Raw genomic sequence first — 12,656 nt, forward strand, 5'->3', positions numbered from 1 at the left:
CAAAAATAAGTACAATCTTCTATGTAACCCCAAACAATTATCAGATATAAGAAAATTGAAATCTCTGGAAATTCAAATATCTGTATACGTGTTTCACTAAAATGAGTGTCTCACTTTCATCACTTTGGAAACAACATGGTTGTTACTTGCAATTAGTTTTCTGTCCCTGGTAACAGAAACCATTTCCAATAAACACTGTAAAAGTAAAACAGTAAGAGAGAGCAAAATTATCGTAATCATCAAACTGAAATAAAAGTTAACAATATTTCCAAAATATCATTGAATATCTATTCTTAAACATCCACAGTTGTTCTAAGAATATTTTTTGAAGCTTTTCTGTTTTTTAACCAATAAGTAATCTAGGTCCATGCACTGTATTTGGTTGTTATCTTTCTTTGGCTTCTTTCACTTAAAATAACACTCACAATTTTCCTCAGCAAGACTTACACAAGAGGGCACATTTTAGAGTGTCCCTACACACACACACACACACACACAGAGATTTAAGAGCACACTGGTGCCTCTATCACTCATGATCTGGCACTCAGCAATGGCACCGTGCAATCCATAATCCTAAACACCCACTCTTCTCTCTAACACCAGTCAGGCCTCAGAGAAATGCTTCTCCACAACCCTTGCCCCATATCCTTGAAACAAGCACTATAAAGCCCTGTGAGTCGCACCATTACCAAAGTCAGACATGAACACTCTGTCAAGCTTTGCAGAATGGGAAGGATTTGAGTGGCAGAAGCAGTTAGTTAAGAGAAAAGAAAAATTGCCTCTCAGAAAAAAGACCACCAAAGGTTATTACATAATGAAATATCACTTCCCAGCAGTGAAAAGTATTCTCTCTCTTTTTTTTTTTAATAGTCCAAATTGTGGTTCTAGGGGGATTCACAAATGAGTCCAATATTCGCAACGGTTGCTCAAGGCAGCTGTAGTGGGTTGAATAGTCTCCCCCTAAAATTCACGTCCACCCAGAACTTCAAAATGTGACGTTATTTGGAAAGAAGGTCTTTGCAGATGTAATCACTTCAGATAAGGTCATACTGGATTATGGTGGGCCCTAAATCCAACAACTACCATCTTTATAAGGAGAGGACACACGGAGACACACACACAGGAGAAAGCCATGTGAAAATGGAGGCAGAGATTGGCGTGATGAAGCTACAAGCCAAGGAATGCCAGGAGCGTTCTTTAATTTCTTCCAACAAAGTTGTGTGGCTTTCATCATACAAACCGTTCACCTCTTTGGTTAATTTAATTCCTAGGTATTTTATTATTTTCAATGCTATTATAAATTGAACTGTTTTTTAAATTTCCTTTTCAGATTGTTCATTGTTCATGTATAAAAAGGCAACCAATTTTTATGTGTTGACTTTGTATCCTGCTACTTTGATGAATTCATTTATTAGTTCTATCAGATTTTTTTGTGGAATCTTGAAAATTTTCCACATATAAGATCATGTCATCTGCAAACAGAGATAATTTTAACTTTTTCTTTCCAATTTGGATGCCTTTTGTTTCTTTTTTTTGCCTGTCTGCTCTGGCTAGAACTTACCTAGTACTGTACTGAACAGAAGCGGTGAAAGCGGACATCCTTGCCTTGTTCCTGAGCTTGAAGGAAACTCAGTCTTTCACCAGTGACTGTGATGTTCACTGTGGGTTTTTCAGATATGGCTTTTATTATGCTGCAGTAGTATCCCTCTATTCCTAGTTTGTCGGGTTTTATCACAAAATTTTTAACAAAATCGTTAAATGTTAAATTTTGTCAAATGCTTTTTCTGCATCAGCTGAGATGATCATACAGTTTTTTTCTTTCATTCTGTCAATGTGGTATATTACATGGATCATTTTTCTTTTTGTTAAACCATCCTTGAATTCCAGAAATTAATCCCAGTTGGTCATGGATCAATAATCCTTTTAGTATGCTGATGAGTTCTGTTTGCTAGCATTTTGTTGAAGATTTTTTTAATCAAAGTTCATAAGGGATATTGATCTGTAGTTTTCTTTTCTCGTAGTGTCTTTGTCTGGCTTTGGTATAAGGGGAATGTGGGCCACATAAAATAAGTTAAAATATACTTCCACTCTTCAAGTTTCTGAAACGTTTGAGAAGGATTGATATTGGTTCTTCTTTAAATATGTGGTAGAATTCACCAGTGAAGCCATCAGGTCCAGGGCTTTTCTTTATCAGGAGATTTTTTATTACTGATTCAAGCTCCTTACTAGTTATAGGTCTATTCAGATTTTCTATTTCTTCATGACTTAGTCTAGGTAGGTTTTGTGTTTCTAGGAACTTGTCCATTTCATCTACATTATCCAATTTATTGGTGTCCAATTGCTCATAGTACTCTCTTATAATCCTTTTTATTTCTGATGAATCGGTAGTCATGTCCCCACTTTCATTTCTGATTTTAGTAATTTGAGACTTCTCTCTTTTTTTCTTAGTCCTCCCAGCTAAAGTCTTGTCAACTTTGCTGATCTTTTCAAAGAAACAACTTTTCTTTCACTGATTTTCTCTATTGTTTTCTATTCTCTATTTCATTTGTCTCTGCTCTAATCTTTATTCTCTCCTTCCTTCCATTACCTTTGAGTTTACTCTGTTATTCTTTCTCTAGTTCCTTAAGTTTCAAAGTTAGATTGTTAATTGGAAATGTTTCCTTTTTTTTTTTTTTTTCCTGGTGAGGAAGATTGGCCCTGAGCTAACATCTGTGCCAATCTTCCCCTGTTTTGTATATGGGATGCTGCCACAGCATAGCTTGATGAGCAGTGTGTAGGTCTGTGCCCAGGATTCAAACCCACGGACTCCAGGCCCCTGAAGGAGAGTATGCAAACTTAACCACTATGCCACGAGGCCAGCCTCTCTTTCTTTTTTTTAATGTAGGCATTTATAACTATAAATTTCCCTTAGCACTTCTTCCTCTGTGTTCCATAAATTTTGGTATGTTGTGTTTTTGTATTCATTCATCTCTAAGTATTTTCTAATTTCCTTTGCAATTTCTTCTTTAATCCATTGCTTGTTTAAAACTGTGGTGTTTAATTTCCATAATTTGGGGATTTTTCAATTGTCCTTTTGTTATCAATTTCCAACTTCATCCTCTTGTGGTCAGAGAAGATACTCTGCATGATATCTATCTTTTTAAATGTATTGAGACTTCATTTGTGACCTGGTATATGGCCTGTCCTGGAAAATGTCCCATGTGCACTTGATAAGAATGTGTATTCTGCTGATGTTGGGTAGAGTGTTCTGGATCTGTTATAAATCTCCTACATATAGGTGGTTTATCGTGTTGTATAAGCCCTCTGTTTCCTTACTTATTTTCCATCTTCTTGTTCTATCCATTATCATGAGTCAGATATTGAAGTCTCCAACTATTACTGTCTCTCTCTCCCTCCAATTCTGTCAAGTTTTGCTTCACACATTTTGATGGTCAGCCATTGGGTCCACAAATGTTTATAATTACTATATCTTGTTGCTGTATTGAAACTTTTATTAATAAATAATATCTTTTGTTGTCTCATAAAGTTTTTTATTTAAAGTCTATTTTGTCTGGTATTAGCCATCCCTGCTTTCTTTTGGGTACTATTTGCATGAATATCTTTTCCCATCCTTTCTTTTCAACCTGTTTGTCTTTGGATCTCAAGTAAGTCTCTTGTAGACTGCATAAAATTGAATCCTGTGTTTTTATCCATTCTACCTTGCTTTGTCTATTTTTTTTTTTTTTTTGAGGAAGACTAGCCCTGAGCTAACATCTGCTGCCAATCCTCCTGTTATTGCTGAGGAAGACTGGCCCTGAGCTAACATCCATGCCCATCTTCCTCTACTTTATATGTGGGATGCCTGCCATAGCATGGCTTGCCAAGCAGTGCCATGTCCGCACCGGGGACCCAAACCAGCGAACCATGGGCCGCCAAAGTGGAACATGAGCACTTTAACTGCTGTGCCATCGGGCCGGCCCCTGCTCTGTCTTTTGATTGGAGGGTTTAAACTATTTACATCTAAAGTAATTACTAATAAGGAAGGACTTACTTCTGACATTGTGGTATTTGTTTTCTATATGCCCTATAGTTTTTTTTTGGCCCTCATTTCCTGCATTACTATCCTCTCTCGTGTTTAGGTGATTTTTTGTAGTGAAATGTTTCAACTCCTTTTTCATTTCCTTTTGTACATATTCTATAGCTATTTGCTTTGCAGTTATCATAGGGATTACATTTAGCGTCGCAAAAGTATAAGACTGTAATTTGAATTTATACCCTCTTAACTTCAATAACACACACAGTTCCAACCCCACACCTTTAGATTGTTGATGTCACAAAATTACATCTTTATACACTGTGTGCCAAAAAAAATGAATAATTATTTTAAATAGATTAATCTCTAAAATTAGGTAGAAAACAAAATTGGGAGTCACAACCCAAAATTACAGGAATACTAGCTTTTACACTAATAATTGTTTTCCTTTTCTTTAAATGTATTAGTCTCTTAAATCATATAGAAAACAAAGAGCGCAGTTATGAGTGATTGTTGCAATAATACTACCTTTTATCATTGCCTGTGTATTTACCTATATTGAGATCTTTATTTCTCCATATGGCTTCGAGTTACTGTCTGGTGTCTTTTTGTCTCGTCTCGCAGGCCTCCCTTGAGGAAATCTAATACAGGACTTCAAGTTCATTATTTTACATATGGATGACCAGTTGTCCCAGTACTACTTGTTGAAAAGTCTATTCTTCCTCCCATTGAATGGTCTTGGCGCCCTTGTCAAATATCATTTGACCATAAATATGAAGGTTTATTTCTAGTCTCTCAGTTCTATTCCATGGTCTTTCTGAAGGTCAGGACCACACTGTCTTGATTACTCTGGCTTTGCACTAAGCTTTAAATTGGAAAGTGTGAGTCTTCCAATTTTGTTCTTTCACTTCAAGACTGTTTAGGCTATTCTGAGTCCCTTGAACTTCCATACAAATTTTAGAATCAGCCTATCAATTTCTGCACAGAAGCCAGCTGGAGGTTTCATAAGGATTGAATGGCATCTGGCAATCAATTTAGGAGTATTGCCATCTTCACAATATTAAGTCTTTCAATTCATGAACAGGGGATCTTTCCATTAAGGCTTTCCTTAATTTCTTTCAATAATACTTTGTAATTATTGTGAGTATAATGATTATATTTCTTTGGTTAAATTATTCCTAAGTATTTTATTATTTTAGATATTATTGTAAACGGAATAATTTTCATCATTTTGTTTTTGGATTATTCATTGCCAATGAATAAAAATATAAATTATTTTTCAATTTATTATGTACCCTGCAACTTTAGGAGTCACACTTTCTTATATCCTCATATGCCTCATTTTTTTAAAGCTTTTTTGTTTTTGTTTTTGCTGAGAAAGATTTAACCTGAGCCAACATCTGTTGCCAATCTTCGTCTCTTTTTTTTCCTCCCAAAGCCCCACTACATAGCTGTATATTCTAGTTGTAGGTCCTTCTAGGTCTTCTGCGTGAGCCACTGACACAGCATGGCTATGGACAGGTGACTGGTATGGTTCCACATCCAGGAACAAAACCTGGGCCACTGAAGCAGAGTGAACCGAACTTTAACCACTAGGCCATCAGGGCAGACTCTGCCTCATTTTTGTTTGAAACCTGGAAATTTTAGATAATATATTCTCCCAACTCTGGACACTAAAGCTTAGGCTTTACCTTCAAGGTCCTTTTTAATTTCTGGCACATAGGAATTTAAATTTGACTCATTCAAGCCCAGCTATTGACTGAAATATTGTTTTTCTAGAATATCTGTTTTTTAAAAAACAGGGTAGTAGGTATTTAGAAAATTGTCTGAGGGCCAAGGAGGTGCCAGGTTCTGCACTTAGTACTTGATGCCAGGGCAAAGGACACAGTTCATCTTGTCATCCCGAAGATTCCAGTCCCCCAGGGAAAATAGGCAGATTAATTGCAAGTAGAGAGTGGATGAACTGGAAGAGCATGATCAGGACTCCTAATACTGGGGAGTCAGAGACTATCTCCAGGAAGAAATAACATTTCACCTAAGGTGAGAAAGGCAAATTGTTCATGGCAGGGACAAGCCCTCCATACCTTCTGAGACTCACCTCCCACCTTCACCCCAGTGGCCTCACCACTACACTGCCATTCAATCAAACTCACAGAAAAGACAGTTCTGATGTGTGTCGATATTCCATCAGGGTCTGGAGGAGGAGAGGGCCAGGACATGAAGATCCTGTGTGATCAACCTGGGCACACTGAGACCCTCCCATTGGAAAGATAGTTCCTTTCATGAAAGGAAAACAAGATCACACCTGCAGAAAGAATGGTTTATTGATTCAATCCATGCACAGTGGGAACTTGGTGTACTGGCAGGCAAGGGATTTCATCTCTGCCGTGCAGAGGATCACCTTCAGGTTTGAGATTTCTTGATTTCCTTCACTTAGGTTTCAAAGGTTTGATTGCATCCATGGCCATGAGTAGACGAACTGTACAGTAATTTAACATGGCATTGATGATAAATCTCAATGAGTTCTGTTTATTTTACCATATAATGACATGAGTGCAAAGGTCTGTTTCTCTTCTCCTCTTTCTCCTCTCTCTCTCTGCTCTTCCCCATTTCTCCTGCTCTCTCACACCTGCTCAAAAGGCTATATTGTACTCTCTCTTTCCCTCTCTCACTTCTCTCCCCCTACCTTCTCTTGCCACTAATCCTCCTCAGATCCTCCTCCTTGCATTTTTTTACCCTGCAAACTATCTTTCTTCTTCCTTTCCTAACTATCCTCTCACTATCTTTTGCATTTTGCCTTTTGTCTCTTACTCTCTTTCTGACTTTCTCCCCTTTCTCCTCTCCAAACCCCTGCTCCTCACTCTCCTCCTGCATCCTTTCTATCTCTTCCCATCCCTCCATCTGTCTCCTCTTTCCTTCTCACTCCTCTCTGTCACCTTGCTCCATCTCTTTATCCAGCTCTGTCTCTTCCCTACTCACGCCCATATTTTCTCATCCTCCCGCAGACACTTACCCTTTTGTTACTAGCAATATTTCCAACCTTTATCATCATCATAGTTAGGAGTGACTGAGCACCAACGTGTCCCAAGCAGACTCCCAGAAGTTGTGCAATTGTCAAATGTTTGACCACAATAGATAAAGGGAAACGTACATTGGGAAATGTCTGAAAAATACAAGGAATGGGTGAGAAAATGCTGAATAGAAAAAGTTTTTTCACATTATCAAGAGAAAGGGACATAAATGCAACATGTTGGGCAAGACAAGGTAAGACTGAGGTTTCCATCTAGGGTGCAATTATGGAAGTTTCCCCTTTAACTGGGAAGCCACGTGCTCTTCACCTGAGGAAAAGCAGCACAATATTTAAATCTCTCCAAATAATGTTTGGTTAGAGAACACCCAGGGCTTGTTGTTGCTGTTGTTTGTTCATTTGTTTAGTGATTTGGCTGGACTATTTCAGTGATATCTATTTTCTCTGCAGGGCACCTCCTTGGGCACACACACTTACCCTAGAAAGACAGTGGGTTTAGCAGGGCTGTCTGTCTGTCTTCCCCCATCTCTCTGGTAAGCTGTCTGCCTCTATAGTTATCTCACCCAGCTGTTAGGTTCCACTAATTTGCTGGCTGATTATTCTATTGTTTTTGACAGTGCCCTGGAACATAAATTGCTTCACAATCAGATCCTATTAAATTCAGACAGGGGTTGCTGTTTTCTTTTTTTTAAGATTGGCCCTGAACTAACATTTGTTGCCAATCTTCCTTTTTTTCTTCCTCTTCTCCTCAGTACATAGTTGCATGTTCTAGTTGTAGGTCCCTCTAGTTCTGTTATGTGGGACGCCACCTCAGCATGGTTTGATGAGTGGTGCTAGGTCCATGCTCAGGATCTGAACCAGTGAAACCCTGGGCTGCTGGAGCATGAACTTAACCACTCAGCCACGGGTCCAGCCCCTGACAGGGGTTGCTTCTGAGGTCCAGCTTTGAGGTTTCTTCTGACCCCAGGAGGACTCCTCTTAGTTGCCTCTTTCCCTAGTTCTCTCTAATTAAATCACTAGCCTAGGGTTTATCTTGTTGATGGCATGGACCTACTAATCTCCTTTTCATTGCTTACCCCGAAAATCTCTATTTTTTACAAGAGTGCCCTTAGTCGTGAACGTCCCCCTCCCCATTCTGTGCCAAATAAAGTCATGGCACATCTGAGATCGTCTCAGTGTGCACTGACTTAGCCATTTTAATGGATTGAAGATGAAAATCCCAGGAAGCCAGCGGGCTTTGTGGTTATGTGGACCTGGCCAAGGCATCTTTGGCCTGCTGAATTCTCTCAGCCTCATCAGCAGATTTACTGGCCACAAATCAACTTTCCAAAACTCACATGCATATTTCTGTTTGAATATTATCTCCACACCCAGTCCTGCCTTATGCCTCTTGGACAGGCTACCTTATTAGAACGTTATCCCTTGCAATGAGGCCCTATCTGCCTTGGCAAATGGCACCAGCCCTGAAACCCTGACCTGGGTTCAGATTCCAGTCCCGCTTTCTACAGTCTGCTTGGCCTTGATAAGTAAACTCTTCTATGGAGGGCCCCTTGTTCCTCACATACAGCCTGGGGATGTGTGCCCCTGCCTCCTCCTGTTGCTGAGAGGGCAAAACTAGCTCTTGCATGTAAAATATGTCAGAAGAATCTCAATCAATCACAGTTACCACCCCACACATGTTAAGTTATTTCATTTGATAGTTGTTTTGTTTCCTTATTTTCCAAATTGATTACCTGGCTTCACTTCAAGAACAGTGCAATTCCCAGATGTCTTCGTATCTGGAAGAAATTCGGAAGTAGATGAGATGGATGGAGGAGGAGCAAGAACAAAATTAAGGCAATCTGAATACATTCTATATTAGGACCTGCATCTCTAACTTTCTTTGCTTTTGGGGTGGTTTTTTTTTTTTTTTTTTTTTTTTGCTGTGGAAGATTGGCCCTGAGCTCACACCTGTTGCCAATCTTCCTCTTTTTGCTTGAGGAAGAGTGGCCCTGAACTAACATCTCTGCCCATCTTCTTCTACTTTTTATGTGGGATGCCTCCACAGCATGTCTTGATGAGTAGTGTTGATCTGTGCCCGGGATCCAAACCCATGAACCCAGGCCACCAAAGCAGAGTGCACTGAACTTAACCACTACACCCCTGGGCAGGCCCCTAACTCTCTTTGTTTTCACATTAAAATGTTATAATTTTTTTATTGTGGTAAGAACACTTAACACGATCTTCCCATTTAATACATTTTCAAGTGCAAGTTCTAGAGATCTACTATCCAATGCAGTGATGAGAATTAGCAATACTGTATATTCTTTCACATTTTGACATCCATGTTTGTTCTAAACAGATACACTCTGGATGTGTACTAGAGGGCTAAACAGCACAGATGAGTAAGAATCTTACACTTTCTCATTGCTATCATACTGGCACACGTGAATTCAAGGACAAAGCTGAGACTCTACACCACAATAATTGTAAGACATTCCCTGAGATTCCACCTCTCCTGCTATTCCAAACAGCAAATCCCATTTTCATAAAAAACTCTTCCTTTGATCAATATAGCTAACCCTGTGTATAGGCTGCCCAGATCTGGGACATTGGAATGGTTATTTAGGAATGCGACAGCTGTCATGAGGGTTGATAGCCAATAACACTGTGGGCTTTTGAGTCAGACTGACTAGCTTTACATTTCAAAGACTCGTTTGAAAATTAAATATAATGTAAAGCCCTTAATAGTGTCTGGTCCTTGGGACCTATGCAAGAATCGACAGATATATTTCTTGCTGCTATTATTATTATTCTATTACACATCAACCCATTTCTGCTGCAGATTCTTCTGCATCAATTCCAGCCAGTCTCCCCCCACCCCTCACCTCCATCCACATGGTCCAGTTGTAGAAAGACAAAGGCACCAGCCCAAATCAGAAAGATTCCCAAATGCAGCGCCATGACGGCTTCCTTGCTGGGACTGACAAATGTCAACAGCCACTGCCTTTTTATCTACCCCTTACACCTTACCCCACACCCCCTTGACCTGATAAGAATCAACCTCACCAGGAAAGTACTTGTGCGTTCCTAAGCCTGAGAGCATGACGTTCAAGTTTATCTCTCAGGTAGCATGCACAGGACATCGGCTAGCCATATAATATCCCTGAGCCTCAATAGTTTAAACTGCAGCAAAAATGTTTGTAAAATATTTTTCAGTTCCAGTGCCCCATGACCAGGAAAAGGAATGAGGGGCAGATGAAAAAGACCATTTTCTCTCACGGGTGTTCGACAGCGTCCATCCCATTTCCTGACCACAGTCTCAGCATCAGGCACAAGGCTCAACCAGATTCCTGTAGGAGCCTCAAGGTAACCTGACGAGGCAGCCGTGAAAGTCTCCACTTGAAGGAAGAAACTGAGGCTCAGAGAAATCCTCAAGGGAACAGGGTGTGTTGGGGCAGTGCCGCTGTTGGGCCTGCCTCACCTAGCGGACATTTTCAGTGTGGAAGTTTTCCTGCCATGTGCCACACTTGACCATATTGATGGTCCCCAAACAGCTTCCCTATCCTGGCTCAAAGCTCAAGAAACACTGTAAACACAGCCCATTTTCCAGACAAGACCAGAAAGGCCTGGAACTCTCCTTTACTCATTATGAAATACTAACCCCCTGATCTGAACTTCAATTTTCTCACTTGCAAAATGCACATAACAATCCCTTCCTTACAACACAATGTGAGTTCTATATATTAGGACCTTTAAGCTGGTGTGGGGACTCCACACACAATAGGTGCTCTGTGAACACCAGCTCACCATGGGTGGGAATCCATAGGTCATCAGCCCTCCAATTTAACCACACACTGCCTAGTGAGGAGTAGAGTATCTTAACTCTCACCTTGAAGAGTGTCACCTTTTTGAAGGTAACTCCCCAGGCCTAACTGCCAGCACACCTCTCCTAGATGACCTCCACTCCCAACTCATCTTCCTCACTGCTTCAGCAATCACAAAAACACACACCCATAGACATTGTCGAAAATAACAGCAACCTCCAGGGGCAAACTTTAAGAGGGATCCGTATCACAGCAAGGTTGTAGAGCTGGTTGGGCAAAACACAGAGCAGCAGACTAGCCATGTTCTACAGGGGATCTAGGGAACACGACGGCCCAAATAAGACTTGATAAGCAGCCACACATCCTTGGGGATCTAGAAGTCTGTGCTCATGTGCAGGGCTGTGTGAGAGCAAAGAGCGCCCTAGTTGTCTACTTGTTCCTGGCTGAGTGTAAGGCCTTGTGTCCACAAAAAGTAAACCCTGGGCATAATTTTCCATTGCTCAAACTTTAAATGTGTTGCCCAAATCATACAAAGATTCGCCAAAACATGGTGGAACTGAACTAACTCAAGATATTTCAACACTATGTCTGACCCATCACTGGCTCACCACTAAGCTATGCTGAAACAGAGATGTCTCCTCAGAAGCCAGGTGTAAAAAAGAAAAACAAGAACTTAGAAAGAACAGCTGCAACTCAAAACGGATTAAAGACTTGAATGTAAGACCTAAAACCATGAAACTTCTGGAAGAAAACATAGGCAGTGCACTCTTTGACATCGGTCTTAGCAGCATATTTTCAAGTACTGTGTCTGACGGGGCAAGAAAAACAAAAGAAAAAATAAACAAATGGGATTACATCAAACTAAAAAGCTTATGCACAGAAAAGGAAACCACTAACAAAATGAAAAGACAACCTGACAATTGGGAGAAGATATTTGCAAACCATATATCTGATAAGGAGTTATTATCCAAAATATACAAAGAACTAATACAGCTCAACAACAAAAACACCAACAACCCAATTTAAAAATGGGCAAAAGATATGAACAGACATTTCTCCAAGGATGATATATGGATGGGCAACAGGCACATGAAAATATGTTCAACATCATTAACTATCAGGGAAATGCAAATCAAAACTATAATGAGATATCACCTCCCTCCAGTCAGAATGGCTAGAATTAACAAGACAGGAAACAATAAGTGTTGGAGAGGATGTGGAGAAAAAGGAACCCTGTACCCTGCTGGTGGGAGTGCAAACTGGTGCAGCCACTATGGAAAACAGTATGGAGCTTCCTCAGAAAATTAAGAATCGATCTACCATATGATACAGCTATTCCACTGCTGGGTATTTATCCAAAGAACCTGAAAACGCAAAGGCAGAAAGATTCATGCACACCTATGTTCATTGCAGCATTATTCACAATAGCCAAGACTTGAAAGCAGCCTAGGTGCCCATCGAGGGATGAATGGATAAAGAAGATGTGGTATGTATACACAGTGGAATACTACTCAGCCATAAGAAACAATGAAATCTGGCCATTTGTGACAACATGGATGGATCTTGAGGGTATTATGCTAAGTGCAATAAGTCAGAGGGAGAAAGTCAAATACCATATGATCTCACTCATAAATAGAAAATAAAAACAACGACAAACAAACACATAGCAACAGAGATTGGATTGGTGGTTACCAGAGGGGAAGGGGGGAGGGTGAAAGGAGGGAATTAGGCATATGTCTGTGGTGATGGATTATAATTAGTCTTTAGGTGGTGAACATGATATAAGCTACAGAGAATTCGAAATATATTA

General features: G+C 40.0%; 1 long non-coding RNA gene across 2 annotated transcripts in view; it reads right to left on the reverse strand.

Moving 5' to 3' along the window:
- The window catches only part of LOC123281064 (uncharacterized), a 64,595-nt gene that overhangs the window by 12,878 nt on the left and 39,061 nt on the right, over positions 1–12,656 (reverse strand). Inside the window, exons 3-4 of one of the 2 annotated variants that reach the window (XR_011498688.1) lie at positions 8,774–8,818; positions 7,026–7,175 (exon numbers count right to left, since the gene is read on the reverse strand). The exons of the other annotated variant lie outside the window; for it this stretch is intronic. This is a non-coding gene — a long non-coding RNA (uncharacterized lncRNA). The remainder of the gene's footprint in view (positions 1–7,025; positions 7,176–8,773; positions 8,819–12,656) is intronic. 2 annotated transcript variants of the gene reach the window in all.

This window comes from Equus asinus, chromosome 26 (assembly GCF_041296235.1).
Source record: "Equus asinus isolate D_3611 breed Donkey chromosome 26, EquAss-T2T_v2, whole genome shotgun sequence".
Classification (NCBI taxonomy): Eukaryota; Metazoa; Chordata; class Mammalia; order Perissodactyla; family Equidae; genus Equus; species Equus asinus.